Here is an 18,056-nt window from a genome sequence, read left to right as displayed (position 1 = left end):
AACAGATGCAGGGAGGGAAAGACCGTGATCGTCAGATGTCCAGAATGAAGCGCAGATTCCACAAATTATTTCTGAGTGGTGTATCTAATTAATTCCTATGTGTGTACCAATCAAAGCAGCGATTTACTAGACATAACCAAAAGGGGATAACTTTTCGTGGTTTTTGACTGTCACAGTCGTTTTGGATTGGGAAAATGCTTGCAAGCGGGGCTTTAATTGGGGCGGGTCCCTCCAATTCTGAGACCTGCCGTAGTTAAAAGCGGACACCAAAATGGGTCACTTTTGGGCCCTATATTCTCTGTCCTTATCTTTACAGAGAAAAACACTGATCGATTTGTTGACAACAGCTGTCCAAACCATCAAGAATCTCCCATGTCGGCGAGGTAGCTCCTGTTCCATTTCAGGCGCTTTACTTAATTTACTTAATACCTTGAGTATTAGCTTTTTTCCATGGTGTTTTCATGCCTGCAGTTTTCTTTTCAGTAACCTATTACTCTTTAATAGCGCGTTCTGTGACGCTTTTCACCTTTACATTCTTTACATGTTTTTTGTACAATTTACTGATATTATAGCGCCTTGAATTGGTGTTGATCTTCCATCAAGATTTTAGTCGATGCTTCCAACGGTTCTATTTTTTTTATAAACTGTCGTAGTTGTCTATGAAGGATTATCCAATCGCCGTGAATTTTACAAAAAACAATTGGAGAGTTGTCTGCCATAACTGCGCGCTCAGCTAAAGTGGCACACGAGAGGTTTCTGTCCACGTCCAAGAGCTCTGGGGGTTGAGGCTAAAGGCACCGCAGGTTTCTCACAGCGCAGGTCAGTGGGCAATAAAGCTGTGCAGGATACATGCTCTTCCGGTTCTTGACCTCTCTGCAGATTGAACAGAGCAACTGTCACGGATGCCAAGGTGTTTACAGGAGAGTAGGTGCATGGTGTGTAGGGAATGATGTAGTCAAGGAGATGTAATGAAGTATATGCAGTAGAGAGTGAAAAGGGCAGGGGACAAGTTGGGGTGGATGCAGGTTTACGGGGTTCCCCAAGTATTTTTTGGGAGGGGACTCGTTCCTCTTACCGGGGGCCAGAGGAGTAATCACCTTGGGCCTCAGCACTGCAGTCTGCAGCCGCTTGCGTTTACAAATACTGAGTGTAGCCTGGCCTTAGGGTGTTTAAAAAATCCTTCTTCCCACAGGCAGCATTCTCTATATTTGTGAAAAAGGCCCTTATCTGAGAAGTTACAGCAAACTTCACACTATTAACGCTTCGGTTACCTAAAGAGCTGCAAAGATTGCACACTTTCATGCTTTAAAACTGGCACAGAACACCAGCAGAAAACAAACATGCCTAAATAAGAAGTTTTGTTAAAAAACTATACCCAACACATGTTGTTTAGTCTCTAAGTGCAGTTTAAAGAGCTTTGTGAGTTTTCAGCACAAATACGGCACAGGCCTCGCAGGCCTGGTCCCTGTGGTCCCTTGGTAGGCAGAAGTTACAAACTTGGTGCGGTTCACGTTGGGCAAACTTGTGGTGGCAGTTTGGACAAAATTTAAAGGGGATATTTTACATGACCCCTACCTTGCCTCATCCTCCAGCCACGTTACTCTGATAGGATACCCCGACGGACTTCTGCGGACGATGGTCCCCTTCCTTCTTTGGTACCTTACTGTCTTTCGTTCGGCTATTTTTTTCCCCAAAATGGCCCTACATTCACGGAAATCTTCTCCAAAACTTCAGAGCTTCTCGTTTTGCTTCCAGACCCAACTGCAGAATAAGGAATCTGAAGATGGCTACCACACACAGGAACTTCTGAGGCGCCGTCTGACGTCACACAGGGGACGGACCTAACACCAAATGGTGGTCGACAGTCCCCACGCAAAAAAAAAAAAAGTAAACAGAGACAAATCTGGACCCAACCACTAGATGGCGGAATAATGCATAGCATGTGAATCCAGAAAAGAATTAATGCTGCAAAACATAAAGCACCAGTACCTCAACACCCCCAGCAGCACTTCATTGACTCAGCAGTTTATCTGTTTCCCAAGGAGCTATCCCCAACAAGTCATACAGAACTTGCACATAGTTTATGCGGATCGCCAAATGTAACTTTATACAAAAACATTGTGTAAAGCCCTGGTAAAAGATGGTCACCAGACATGGCACTCTCTTCGAAATGCAATTGATTCCATGAAAGATAACAGATGGAACCCATTCAGCATCATAAACTAACAAATCGATCTTTTGTGTCACTTGCATGTCTATGAGCTTCTTCCATACAACCATCATCATGGCTTTAGTTAGCATACTAAATGTTCAGGGGCTAAATTATATTTCATCACAGAAGAGCAGGCAAAAACAGAAATTTAGGGAAGAATGTGGCATTTTGCTAGCAGCAAAGGGGTGCCTCACATTTACCTGTGTAGTAATTTATTAATTTATGCAGTTTTATAGAGCTCAAACATAGCACAAACGTGTTCGAGTTGTTTACAAAAAAAGTACAAACCTACACAAGAACGTGAGGCAACAACAAGAATGACAATGAAAATGTTTCATAAAAGGGAACAAAAAAGAATCAGAAGGGAATCAAAGTGGAATATATGGAAATTAGAGGAAACACTTGTAAGGTATAAATAAAAAAAAATATGAACGGGGTCCACGATCATTTGTCTTTCTGCCTAACTGTCTATACAAAGTGAAATAGTGACATGTAAGGCAGGAATCATAAGGTGATAACAGCCGTGAGAAGTTAAAGCTGTGGAAGCAGCAGTTGGGAACACAAAGCAAGATGAGGTGATAGAATGGAAGGCAGCAAGAGAAAATTAAAGTACGTGGCAAATGAAGGGAAGAGAAGAGAAAAGGAGATGGGTGGGGACAAAAACCTAGTAAAGAATGAGAAGTGAATCCAAGAACGAGTAATACATGTTGGCAAACATATGAAAAATAAATCTAACGGAGGCTAGACAGTAAGCGTCTATGGAAAAAATGTTCTGCTCATTATTAAAGCTAGTCAGAGAGATGCTGTTACATAATGTATGGTCCTGGAATATCGAGTTCTAAATACAAAAATATCGACAACTAAAATATTGACATGTTCGGTACATATAGAGTTAACGCCACATCTATGTACTTTGATGATACATATCTGCAGGGTAGATAATTGTGGAGCTAAGAACATCAAATCTATACTTACCAAAATATACTTGCCGTCACTACACTTTGTCTTTCAATATTGTTACTACAATATTCTTATACAATAGTTCCCTTTCAACACTCTGACAGACAATCCTTTTGGAGGTTGAATCTTTTAAGAATGAAACTTAATGATTATGCACTGTCAATGGTGGCACGTTTACAGATGAGATGACTGCAAGAGTCAACTCAGAATTGAACTGGTAAAGTTTTTTAAGGGATTTAGTTTAAAGTGGTGTGAGAAGGGCTCGAGTCGGGGTACCACGCGGGTGGACGGCGTCCCCCCACTTATTTTACCGGGAGCTCGATAACTGGAGAAAATGGAGCCACACATTCACTCTTTGGCCTCTCTGGGGTGAGATCGGAGCGGATTCAGAACGCTGCTCACGCGCTGGCTTCTATGATGCAATCGCATTTGAGGGGTGAGCGAGGGGAGGCATTGAGTCTGATGGTGCAAGCCACCTTTCGTGAAGTCACTTCCTGTCGTGACGTCAGTGTCCCCCCACTTCTTTTTTTTTTTTAGGACTTGTGCCCTGGGTGTGAGGACACCAGTCTTGAAACGTTGGTAATGTTTGGGGGGATGCAAGACACCAATCTACCTTTTGCTCATATGGGTAGGACTTTGAGTACTGTTGGACTGGGATTTTGCTTTTGAAATGTATTTCTGTCTGACAATACCATGTCGTCAGTAAATACAAATACTGTTAGTCTGTGTTGTATTTCTACTAGTAGACCGTTAACACTCGTCACCAACCTTCACAAGTCGTATCAGACTTCGGTCTGCAATGGAACCCTTGAAACGGGTTGAAAACACTCTGGTGCTGTGCCAATGCCGGTTTGTGCATTCCACAAATACCAGATGTTTGTTCGAATTTACTACTGTAGACTCTTCCTAATCCACTTCTCATTCCAAACTGCACAAAGTAGATTCCACCATCAAACAAAACCCCCTGGCACAACTTTGGGTGCCCCACTCTATAACCTGCTGGCTACCACCAGTAATGTTAATACTAAAGGGTGCAAGGTTTTAGTATTAGTCTGCACCTCTATTGCTTTAAGCGTCAAACGCCTCTTTGGCTAAGTCAGTTGATGGATTCTTGGGTAGCGGTGACTTAACATAGGTGGTTTCCTGGCAGGCAGTACAGGCTGCCTTTAGGGAAGCTAGCTTCTATTTCACTCGGGAGATTTTCAGCGTTCCTGCGGCACTCTGTCACCAAATCACAGAGCAGCGATAAAGGCAACATTTATGTACCCTTTACCTAGCACCTGGTGTAAGAAATAGTATCCCAGACACGTGGCTCCATAGAGATCACTCTGGCACGTCTGGAGGTGGGAGTGAGAACAATAATTTCGCAGGGAGCAACCAATGTCACCAAAATATGCTTTTGAAAATCAGTTTGTGTTCGCAGTTCATGTCATTTGAACAGATAAACCTTTAGCAGGCCTTTACCATGAGGGACAAAAAAGCTCCATCCGTACTGACAATTTATTTTCTGGTACCCACAACCAGACTTCCTTAAAGACCTTTAAAATGACCACACAAAAAAACTTGCCTTACCACGGATGTGAGGCTTTAAAGCACTAAAGAATAGTTTTAGTCAAGAAGCGACTTCAGCAGCAACTTGGAACAGACTAGGCCGGCTGCTCGCTGCAGGGCAGCCTCCTCCGCCCCATTACACTCGAGTGAGCTGGTTCACTGGGGGGCTTCTGAAACCCAAAGTGCTCTTCAACCCGTAAAGGGATTTCCTTGCTGTTGCTTGTCGCCACTTCCTCACCGCAAAGTCCTATTGTTTCCTTCCATTGAGCTGGCACATGCCTGCCTAGTAATGCATGTCAACCAGACATATTATGGGGTGGGGAGACGAGGACATTTTGGGGTTGTGGGGGACAGATAAAAGGTTCGTCAATTTAGTTGGAAGAACCACTTGTTTTTCTAGGTTAAAAATGTAATTCATTTCTTAGGTTTATTTTTGAGGCACATTACATTTACTAGCAGAAAGGGAATTTAGTACAGGCCGGATGGACATTAATTTAGAATGACCTTGGTTTTCTAGGGAGGTAAATGTGTTTTGTTTCTGGTCCCCAGCAGCCTAGAGGTCTACTCAGCTCTTGGTCAAGATATTCCAGGCAGCAAAAGTAAAGGGATTTTTCTTTCCTGAGCTGCCCCCACTCCCCTCCAAACAGAATGCCTTTCAGCCACAGCAGTGCTCATATTGGCGAGACACGGATTCACCTACTACTAACATTACAAGCAAAACACGCAATTATGCAATGACAGGGCGCAGGACCGTCTGCCTGCTAGTCTCCAAAGGTAGTCTCATGGGAGCCTCGAAAAGCTGTTATTTCCTACGTTTTCTCAGGAAGTTTCGGACCATTCATGTTGCAAATGCTACACAAGTGTATGAAATTGGTGGATGATTAAACGAGCCTGTGCGTGGCAGGAGGACCGCGCCGCGAGTGCATGAAACCTCAGCAGTCAGGGGACGTCTTCCTTCAGGACATGTGCCCCCGCCGCACACAAAAAACTTCAAAGTGCACAGCACACTTGTCTTGAACATGGCGCGGACACATGCCATTAAACCCTTTTCACCGTTAACTAACCGTAGTCCAGCTATCGTGGGTCACCAGCACTCCATAATACAGCTGTAAGAGCAGAGGAATTGTTGGCTCCCACCAAAGTTCAACTGCTACGCTTCTTTTGTGCCTCCTTTAAAAATGGCAGCCATGAATGGTATTAAACAACTGTGTCATCAGGGACACCGCTTTCCAATACTGGGCCCACCTTTAACACCCAATGCATTATGTTACTTGTAGTGGTGGTTCATTTCAACTGAACCGGTTGGATTAACACCCCTGAAAGCAATGATTTGTAAAGGAAAACCAAAGACTGGAAAGTTATGTGCCAGGTAACATTGGGTCATGAGTAACCTTCAGTTGGAGAGCATTTGAGCGGGCCTCAAAGTCATGCAGTGCACAATGTCCTAGAAAATGCTTTCTGAATGCTGTCACGTGGAACGAATACCACTACCTTGGGATACATTATGCTCTTAACCTTTCTTGTATTGCCTACTAAGGGTGGAGGCATGTTGGATTTGGAACTATGGTAAGTAGGTAACCTCCTCTGAAATCAGAAAACTTTCTAAGCATACAAGTCTGTGCTAAACAGGGCTAGGGTTTCTATTGGACCATGAGCTTAAAGCTTGCGTTCTTATTAATTGATAGGGCAAAGCGTCTGATTGGGCCCCATCGCTGGGGTTTCTATTGGATCAAGGGCTTAGAGCTTGGTTTCTAATTGGTTGATAGGGCTAGGGCTCTGATTGGTGGCTAGGGCTCTCATTGTGCCTAAGATCTAGGGCTAGGATTCTGACTGGTTAGGGATATTGTTCAATTGTCCCAAGGTCACTTGATCACTAGGGCTATTTAACTCTAGGGCTCAAGGTGTCCACCTAAAGGGTGACAGGTTAAGGTTGTTGGCTGTTTGGGCCTGGAAAGGACCTAGGGCCAGAACCTGCATCTCCACCATAAGAACTTCAAGTAAGCAACCATTCACTTACAAAATCTTTATCAATTAATATTCCCTAAATTCCACCTATACTAAATACACAGTCCTCATATACAATCACTGAGTGGCTAACTACTAATACATTTCCTAATCAACCACCTGTCTCAAAACAATAACAACCACAACACCAAAAGTACATAACCTATTACAAACAATACAACAATTCACTTATCAAAACCCAACAAACCTACAAATGCAATGTAATTTGTCAACAGGAAAAACAAAATTAGGGAAGGCATGAACATATTACAAAGTTCCCTAATCACACATTCCCACCACAACTCCCCACAATCTACATAAATCACCAGACAACACAGCAGTTATAACACCATTATTCACCACAGAATGCCGACACACACACACACACACACAAACATATCCTTAAATTCTCATGTCTCTAAGCAAAGAACCTCCCTTCCAACTACACCAAAGCGACATGCACATTCCCACCTGAGCACAAAACCTCCTACATCAGACTTCTCCTCAAAAAGAAAAACGTCAACACATATGACCCAGCAAACTAAATGCCCATATCAAATGAATCATCCTTAGGAAAAGAAATTTAGAGAGCAGTGTTCACTCAACTCTATAACTTTACCAAACATTATGGCTTGCACACACTTGCCACACTGTGCCCAAGCGAGACCCACCTATAGCAACCATTCGACCATTCATTTATTATTCCAATGGCAGCAACCAACATTCCTCATCATATATGGTAAGCCGGAAACTTTTATGACATGTTGTGGTTTTTTTTATATAAGAAGGACATCTACCAAATGTAAATTGTGACAGTCCTCAGAGTTAGTGCCTCTAACTGGTTGCTATGTTTAATTAAACAACCTGTTCATGTTTTGCCAAACGCCTCTTGTTTTCAGTTTTTTTCTAAGAAGTTCAAACTCAAGCAGCATTTAGGCACAGAGTCAGCCATCATAATCAGAACTGACAAAAACGGAGTTTGCCTTATTGCTTCTGCATTTATCAGCTGCATCTGACACTTTCCATCACCACATGCTACTGCAAAGAAGCCATGATCTCGGAATCTGTGAAAATGCTTTAAAATAGATTGCTTCTCATCTCATAAAGTGTAGTCTAACGACTACCTTTCACATCATCTCCTCACACACAACACTATGGAATTTCTCAGGGGTCTATCATATACCCTCTATTATTCACTATCTACCTAACCCCCTCACAAAATCTGATTAAAGTCATACAACCTCACCTGTTACAACTATGCGAATGACACCCAGGTAATTTTAAAAATGGATAGCTCCAAAGACCTCTACAGTACATAACTTAATGACTACCTTTGTGCCATAAAAACATGGATGATGAATAATATCTAAAGCTCAATACTGCAAAAACAGAGTTCAGGACCTGCGTACAATGGCAAAAGTACCAGCCTACTGCCATATGACTAAGGAACTTCAAGTCCCTCCAACAATATCAAGAGAGGCTAGAATCCTAAGAGTAACTATGGATTCAGACTTCTGTTTGATACCACATGCCAACAAAGTCACAGAGTGCCCTATACACAATGAAAACACTAGGTGGCATATTCCCACACCATGCCCACCAACAAACTGCAAGCAATTCTCACACTTGTTATCTCCAAGCTGGACTATGCCAACAGCCTATACCTTGACGCACCCACATTCATCATATGATATATACAAAAGATCCAAAATGCTGCCACAAGGCTTCTTCTCCGCGTTCACCCAAGAGAAAGCATGCCTCCAATTCTGCAATCACTCCACTGGCTACCTATTGTTAGAAGAGTAATGTTCAAATCACCCTGCATTGTCCACAGAGCCTTCCAAGGAAAAGAACCGCTATGCCTACAAGTGAAATTCAAGCAATACACACCAAACGGAACACTGTGCTCCAGGCTTGCACCACTTATCAGAATACCACCTTACCATAAGTAATCCATAGGAGGTACTGCTTTCTTACTACAAGCCGCCAAGCTCTTCAACTCACTACCAGTCAACATTACAAGCTTCCAGAAGCATATACACTACTAAAGACAGCTGAAAACATGGCTATTTCCTAGCTAACTACACCAGACACATCCCGGCAACAGAGCCCAGAAATCAGTTGCACCCTTAAATGCAATCCTCAGCTTACATCTCACGATTTGCAAACAACTCAACTAGCAAACTGCTTTTATTATGCAGGTATGCAAAGAAGGTTGAAGTGGAAAGATCTGTTGGGATGGGCATTTTTATTATCATCTCATATCTGTGTGTCTTTGTGAGATGTAAAGTAGTAGTTCGAGTTTACAGATATTTGGCACCTGTAGTGGTGGATTATATTAAAGTCCTTCAAATTATCAAGCAATGTGTGACATAGCTCTACAGTGGTTATATGCCTGTAAATTTGATGATGACCTTTCCTTAGGTTTAAATCAGGTGTATTGGTTTTCAGAATATGAAAAACATATAAAAACTATGACCTGACCTACATCCAATGGCCAGTGAGGGAATGGGAAGACAGTGAGAACTTAGGGGGTGCAGTAGAGGGCGGAGGGATTGCAATGTCTAGTGATAGGAAAGAAGCTTGGGATAGGAACTGGAGAGGAGTAACAAATAATGCTCATCGACCACCAACAAACCATCAGCAATAGTAGATGGAATGTCTCCAAAGGAGCGGCATGTTAATCAATAATGTTCTCTGTTGCTGTGAAGCGAAGTACTCGCAGGCTACCTAGGCATGTTTACTCTCTGAAGTGCTGTTCAACAAATCAAATGCATGGGCCCCATGTTTTATCGAATTGTGGGAGTGTATGTTCCACAAAGGCCATCAGCTTTTCCATATCAAGGAGTTCCCAGAGTTTATAAGATCATTCTGTGTGGGTTGGCACCGTCTCTGTTCCCAATTTCGACAGGGGGACTTGCTTGGCTGCACATAGGGCTAGATTAATTGCCTTCCCCTTGGGTGTGCGAAGTGGGTAGGTCAATGCATTGGGTAGTCCTAGTAAGATATAACTGGGAAATCAAGGTATGGCAGCGTCATACATGCTGTCAACGTCCACTAGTATGTCAGCCCAGTAGTGGTGCAATTTGGGGCAGTGCCATAGCAGGTGAGTCAGTGTGCCAGTCTGGACTCATTTGCTCCAGCAATTGGAATCTTCTTCCCGCTTCCACTTGGCAGCCCTGGCCAGCGTATAATACCAATAGTGTGTTAGTTTAAGGAGGGTTTCCTTACCAGAAGCTCTACGTGCTGAGGTGCAGGAGTGGTATATACTGTCCGACCATTCTTTTACAGTGAAAGAGCATTCGCATTCGAGTTCCCAGCACTGCTGAGCAGGGGATTTGTTAGGGTTGGTGTTGATGTTGAGGAAGGCATAAACATCTTAGAGGAGGCCCTTATTGTAATGGCGGGTGATAAGCCACTTCTCAAAGGGTGTAAGGGGTCACACTAGAGGATGGGTCACCCAGTGCTTGATAGCAATGCCTCACCAGTATTCACCCTCAGATATGCCATAGTCAGATCTGATTTGTGGAAAATCTAAAAAGTCTTGTTGGTCAAACAGGTCTCCTACCCTTTAATGGTTGCCCTCTTGCCATGGCAGAAAGTTTGTACCCTGCATAGCTGGGGTAAAATCTGGGTTTCCTATAGTATGCATTACTAATGAGATGGTTGTGGAAGGTTTCTTGGCTGGTTTAACCCTGTTCCATGTCCCTATAGTGGCCCTAACAACTGGAGAGATATACACCTCCGGCGGACAGTGTTTTTGGGCCAGCCATGGTATTTTCCATATTTGGATGCCAGCAATAGCTTGTTCTATAAAGAACCAATGCTTTTCTGTCCCTGGCCTATTCAATTCCACCACATATCTCAACTATGACACTTGATAGTGTAAGGGGTGGGGGGAACGCAGGTTCCCGTCCACCATCGGCAGGTCGGCACGTTTTATGGCTATACGTGCTTTATTGCCATTCCATATGTAAGTATCTGTCGGTTATTGGAGTTTCTCAGTTACATCACCTAGGAAGAATTTTACCCGTGCCATGCTCGGACTAGTTCACACTTACACGGTACAGTCTAACTCCGCAGGTGCCAGTCATCTTGTCTATCACCCGCCCATGGTGCGGCTTACTGAACCCTCTGCAATAGCAACGTCCCCCTGAGCATGGTCGCCATGCCTTGTCCGAGGCAGTGAGCTGGCTCAGTCACTTAGACCAACCCTGGCCACAGTGCACCGAAAAGACACACATACCCCATAAATCATGCATGTAAAGAGCTTTTAATTGGTGACATAGGTTGTAATAAAAACAATCACTGGCTAAGCCAATAGGTTTCGCCCATGTGAGATCTATTGGCTTTGTCAATGTTTTTTTCAAATGTTGCCGAGCGGTAGGAGCTGTTGTGCTACATAGCTTAAGTAGGAGAAAAAACAATATAATGTGGCCAGACTGCACCACATTTCTTTTTTATTTTACTTCAAGCAATGCATGTACAAATAAGTTAAAAAATTTATGTTTGCTATACTTAATATACAGTTTATATTTTTCAACAAATGCCCATTGCAGTTACCAGGGTGTCAAAGTGTAGCTAGCTGTACCACTGAGCATGGAGAAGCTGTGCTGTTACGGCCGGAGCAGATGATTTTGGGGCTGTTGAACAAGATTTCAGTCTCAACGCTGGCTCAAATCCTGTAATTCCCGTCAAATCACTTAATCTCCCTGTGCCTGTAAAAAAGTAATGTGCTCTTGTGTAATGTAACTGGCACTCATGTAAAGCGCTCCATGTCCTTCCAGTAGACTTTGCGCTACAAAAAAAACAAGCTATGATAGAAGTAGGCAATCTAGCGACAGGTGTGGAAGAGGCTTTCAGCGACGGAAGTGAGGTGGGGGTAGGGACAAGTGAGCAACGAACAGAATGCAGACAGTGGAAAGTGAATAAATAACTAAAGTACGTTACTAGTGCATGCCCATATACCATCTAGATTACAACACACTGGCCGCAGGAAGCAGTACTTGGTCCAAGCTCCACAGCACGGGTGAAGATGTTAAGTACAGCAGAAAGCTGGAGGCAGGAGGAGGCACTGACCAACAACAAGAAAGGAAACTAGAGTGACATGGGAGCCAACCAATGGTAAGTAAAGGTAAGTGATGGGTGGGCTCCAGGCCCCTTTTAAGATATTTTTTTTTAATTACAAGAGATTTTGCAAGCACTGCGCAAGTGCTGTGTAGCGGACACTTCACAAGCATGGCACAAGCACTTGTGTAAGTGAATCTGATGAACTTTTTAGGTTTCAATGTTTCATAGTTATCTGTTTTTACCGTTGCATTGCAGAGCAGTAAAAAAACAAAACGATTTCAATGCCCATTTTTTATTACTGTCCAACAGGGCCCAAAAGGGGCAACCATGATGATGCAGAAGAAGTGGGCAAGACCGCAAATTAATAGGCAGAACCAAGCCACTGGCTTGGCTTTGAGAGCCATAAGATAGGGTGAGTCATCAACATATTTGAGAAGAAAATTGTGTCAGATTAAAAAAAAAGAACAAAAAGCATTTAAAACTAAAAATAAAAGTGTATTTCTTTAACATGTGAAAGCGCTTTAGCACATTAGATAGTTTCACTGAATTCAGTGGTGTATACTAGAAGTGATAGCTTCTAACCATCAACTTAGAAGCATTAATGCTCCTCCCATCGCCCTCACGATAAAGCTATTAGTGACCCGAGAGGCATTTCAGTTGTTATATGCATCCTCTATATGGCCTAGATTTTAGTTACAGATGGAGCAATAGTATACTTTATTAAACCATGTACAGGAGGAGGCTTTGTACAGAGTGCATCCTGAATGATATATTTCAAGGTGCTCTCAAATGCAATGAAGGAAAAGGAAGAAGCACATTGTGACATCAACAGAATATATACATTAATTGCCTAGGATCACACAATGTGCTTAACCTGATTGATTTCAGGATGTAGGTTTTCACATTGTTCATTTCAACCACTGGATAGGAAATCAAGAGTCTTTCTGGGAAAACCACTAAGTAAGAGAAGGCGGGGCACTCTGTTTTAATGCGGATTTCACCTGCTTCATCAATTTAACAGAGACCCGTTTCATGGGAGGCTCAAGGCCTGCAGTGCAGGCAACTGCAGGCTTTAACAAAGCAGACGCCTGGGGAGCCCATGGAATTCGCATGTCAGAGTGAGGGTCTACCAGCAGCTCAGCTCCAAGCTTCACTTCTGACTTTTTGGATTTTTCATTACCCCATGGGACTGGGCAGTGGTTCAGATGGGGGACCACCAAGACCCTGTAGAGTGCTGCGAGTGTGTTTGGAAAGGAACACAATAGTAGAGATTTTTCAAACCGCCCACTCTCACAACAGTCTGAAACATAAGCATTACATCCCTCTGAACATGTTCACAGCACTGTCAGCGCTTCTGAAAATACTGCACAGCCGCGCAGCACCCCTGCTCCAGACAGGAGGAGGGCTTGAGAGACGGGTAGGAGAGACAGGTAGGAGCGCAGGTGGGAGAAGCCGCATGAAGGTCCAAGTTTTGGCTCCCAGGTCAAAGAGGACCTCAACTTTAGACAAACTACTGTCCACCTCTATGATGCTGCTGTAAAAGTACAAATCAATCACTGTTTTATCCAGCCACCCGCAATATCCTTAACTTAATGTGCACGAAGAGAAACACAGAAACTGTCTGAGCAAGAGGCCAAATTAGTTATTTTTACATCTGCATCATGGGCCATGTGGAGTTTTTGGGCACAGTGGACACACTATCTGGGCACACTGGGGCTGGTCTGCTCCATTGCACTGTATATTTGGCAGGGCCAGGCCTAAAGGTGTTCTGAATACATGCTCATCCAATCTTCGGCCTCTTTACAGAATGCATAGAATGACAACCGTTATAATGGTGCCAGATGTAATTTAATTATGTTTGGGACTTGTGTGATGGAATACACAAATGTTGAAATATTGCCAGTAGCACAGGGAAAGAAAGAGTAGTATTGACATGTAGGGAGGGAAAGTGGTGGTGTGAGTGTGTTGAGGTGGGGGAGATGAAAGCGCAGGAGAGAGAGAACAGCAATAAAGCCAGATGACGTGAGATATGATGTAAAGGGGAGAGCAGGAGTGACTGAGGCACACAGAAAAACACCTCTCCCACATAAGTTTTCAGAATCTCACAATAGTAATGACTGTCAATACATTAGGGAACAGCCTTGATTGCATAGGCCATGCCTCTTGTAAAGGATCCCTAGTAACGCTTCTTTGGTCATGTCCCTTTTAGAGAGCCCCCCCCCCCGGCTCTTTTTCATCCTATTTATAGCACTGGTTATGCAACCACCTCCTTCGTGCCTTCATTTACATAAGTATAAATGAAGAAAATCAATGGTAGAATCAATAAAGGTTACTTGATCGACTCTGTATCACACTTATGCAGGCACTGCAAAACTATTCAAAATGATCGAAATGCACTGGAATTGCATTTTTCAGCATTTCATAGCCCTGTAGAGGGGACAAGTGCTCTGGTGGAGAGGTAGCACGTTACGCTGTTGGGGGGGGGAAGGGGTCGGGGAATAAAGGTTGGTTGCAAGAGTGTTAAACTGCAATATGGCCAAGCATGAAGTGCTTTTGTGTTTTGTGCGATTGCCCACCTGGTGCTCCGATCCCGAGTTAAGCCAAAGTACTTGAGCACGTAGGGGAGTCAGGGACAGAACACATTTATAGATGTGTCTAGTTGACAGGAAGTGGGTGGTCTATGCGGGAAGTGCTTTGGTGTTGTGCGTGATGAACAGGAAATGCACTTCTGTTGGTGCCATCAGGCAGTTGTGCTTGTGGGAGAAATGAAACGCCCTCTTTCTCTGGGTATTGACTAGAACACCTAGTTTCTGATAGGGCAGCACAGGTTTGGAAGAATGTCCTGGGAAGAGACTATGTTGATGTTGAAGTGCTCCCATTTTACAGAGCAATTTTCCCTTTAATTTCCTAAAAAGGCAAAAGCTTTGAAAAGGTACTCTGAAAGGGCACTCATGACATATACCAGCACTTCGATGGTTTGGTTTGGAGAGAGGGCAAGTGCTGCGGTATGAAAAGATGTGATGTGTTAGTTCCACAGGCTGTAAACCGCATGAGCATTATGTGGCTACAATAAACCAAAACTCATTACAAAAAGAGATGTATACTGAACTAAGAGAGATGTCCTGCTCTGATATTAGACACAGACGTGTCTGGCTGGCTGGGAGGTGCTCATTTTATGTGAGGCCAGTTATATCCTTGGTAAGATAGATAGTTACTTCACAGTACAATAAATGTGATGTTCAGGGATCTTCACGAGAATTGTTAAGAAGCGAATCTTCAGGTAAGTTGAAGTAAGTTTATTCCGTGATGTATGATGCGACATCGCAAACGTTTACATCGCATCCCTTTACATCGGGGTCTTCACATCGCATGCACATGTACAACGCAATCTTTCACCACGCAAACCATTACTTAGCGTACGCATTCAAAGACATGCAAAACACATTTACAACGCACACAAACACCCCGCATGGTTTAACATAGCGATTTTTCCCCAAATACCCCCCTACATAACACAGACTCGCCGAAAGCCTAAAAAAGTACCCTACACTTCCCTAAACCCTAAGCCCTAACCCCTAATACACTATGCTAAACACACTGCCCTAAACCCTAAACACTACACTGTCATCACAATCACCAGCCACTGCCCTAAACCCTAAACACTACACTGTCCGCACAATCTCCAGACACTGCTCTAAACCCTAATGTCCAGAAACTGCCCTAAACCCTAATCTCCACACACTGCCCTAAACCCTAAACTTTAAGGCCCCTTACCTTTTTCTCCTCGCGTCGACCCGGTGCTCCTCCGCCTCTTCCCCGGTGCTTGTCCGTGCCGCCCGCCTCGCGTCCATTACACCACATACGATCTAAAAGCGTATGCGTGGTGAATGCGCATGCGATGTAATGGTGCGCGGCGTAATGGTCTGCGTCCTAACGTCGCTTGCGTTGTAACGCTTGCGACGTAAATGCATGCGACCTAACGCATGCGTTGCAATGGATGTAACCCGCAGGACACCACATCAACTGTCTCTCCATCTCTACCACCCGGCTAACTGTGATCCCATATTCCTTCTCCGTTCTAGAATCCTTCTTCCCCCCACATTCGTTTAGCGAGCTCCCACCCAACATAAGAACAAACCATTACATTACTATAACATTACATCCCAACAAGATTCTCTGGTCCTCGTAAATCTGTATGGGAGTATTAGTGAATATTAGTCTTTGTAAGGGTCAACTCATATGTGGCTTACAAGGACCCCAGAAATGTAGTCAGGTTCCTAAAACTGAAGTGGAGGTGTGCGGTGTATAGAGTGTATAATGAGTTACTCCTGTTGTTCGTGGATGGATGTAATCATTATGTCATGGCAGCAACTGAGGTCAGCCCTAAAGGAATTTAAAATGATTGCGGAGGATTCTGCGGTCTCTGTTCGAGATTTCGGAGGTTTCTAAAACTGAACTGGAGGTGTGCGGTGTATAGAGTGTATAATGAGTTACTCCTGTTGCACGTTGATGGATGTAATCATTCTGTCATGGCAGCAACTGAGGTCAGCTCTAAGTAATTTAAAATGATTGCGGAGGATTCTGCTGTCTCTGTGAGAGATTTCGGAGGAGCGCAGGGATATCAGCATGTTCGAAGAGATGTTTCCCATAGATACAGAATGCAGTGGGTCCTGGTTAGCCCAGCTCCAGATCAAATGTGGTGGTGTTCAAAAAGCATTCCTGGTCCATCTGGGGAGTTCAGTCCCAGCCCCTCCCATTCACATATCCGTGTCACAACCCTTCATTTTCACAGAAAAAAACCTTGCGTTTCCAGTGATGTTTGGACAATCTTTGAGAGTTCCAATCACATCAAAATCCCTTTGCTCCAGGTCAGTGGGTGGTCTTTTCCCATTATTTTTCACAGAAACTGCTTTAAATGCGATTTTGCTTCTAAAATAGCTCAAATGACCCAACCACTCTCAAACAAATGAAATATTGAATACTGAAAATCTTGTAGACAGGAATAGCTTTTATGCCAAATGCATAAATCAGTTTAACTGCCACAAAACTGAGGCAAGTGAAAAAATGCGCCCAAGTTGCCTCGATTGTTTCCGTGTCAGAATAAATGTTGCACCCAGTTTAATATGTAATCTAGTATTAGTCATTACATTACATATGGCATCAATGAGTGAGATGGTTGCAAGCGTGGGGCATTTTTTTTATAGTTCCATTTGCAATAAGTCAATAAAATAGTGCTGGGTCATAAGTACAACCAATGAAAAATGAGTTGTTGAGCTCAATGTACAGTGATAGATGAATGAATCACTTAGGAATCATTGTATTCAGGGAGGAGCATGGTGTGGTTCCAACACACAACTGTCTCCTGCCAAAGCACTTGACATTTCCTGCCACCAGACTCTCAATGTAGGCACCACTGCCTGTCTCTTCCCATTACTGGTAATAGTGTCCCTTCCTCTCCACAGACCAAAACTTCCCAATCATTTATGGCCACTCCAGAAACACTACTTGATCTCTTTGCCACCACCGCACCACCGCCCGTCAAGCAGATGCCATCCACCTGCAAGATGCCACCTGTCCCTCCGCAAGAGGTACAACTTGGCCTCTGCTGCAATGCACACAACCATACACAGGTACCTAGGCTCCTGTGCCACCTCTTCTCCTCTCCCCACACCCTGGAAATACTTGCATTTCTAAACGACAAGCAGGTGCAAGAAGAAGTCGAATGAATGAAAGAGAGAGATAGAGCAAGAGAGAAAATCAGAAGAAGAGAGCCCTGAGGGAGAGCGATTAGAGCAGAAGCAGTCATTACATTTTTCATCCGCTAGTGACATTTTATAAGTTGCTGCTCACTGAGAATATGACAATAAAGCAGTGCTTTGAATTCATCAGGACCTGTATTTGCATTAATTTCTCAGATAGAAACAACTTCTTAAAGCTGGAATTAACTGAAGAAACAGGCAATATATGCATCTGCACGAATCACAGTAGAGGGTGGTAGTATGTTGCCCAGCTGATGTGTGTACAAATCAAAGAAATTTGGCAGCTCGTGAAAAATGGTTGTGTGAAAAAAAATTTTTTCACAAGGTCACATTATATGATACGTCCCAGGTGTACACACACACACACACACACACGCACACACGCACACACACACACACACACACACACTGCAGACAATATACATGCGAATACCAATACTCCATACAACACCAGTGCATCAACCACCTCTCAGAACCGCATGGTGCTCCATTCGTACACA

At 43.6% G+C, this 18,056-nt stretch overlaps 1 protein-coding gene across 1 annotated transcript in view; it reads right to left on the bottom strand.

Annotated features, from left to right (window-relative positions):
- ISM1 (isthmin 1) overlaps positions 1-18,056 on the bottom strand; it is a 193,511-nt gene that overhangs the window by 63,237 nt on the left and 112,218 nt on the right. The gene's annotated exons all lie outside the window — the stretch shown is intronic.

This window comes from Triturus cristatus, chromosome 6, assembly GCF_964204655.1.
Source record: "Triturus cristatus chromosome 6, aTriCri1.1, whole genome shotgun sequence".
In the NCBI taxonomy this organism is placed as follows: domain Eukaryota; kingdom Metazoa; phylum Chordata; class Amphibia; order Caudata; family Salamandridae; genus Triturus; species Triturus cristatus.
This window is presented reverse-complemented; position numbering and strand designations above follow the sequence as displayed.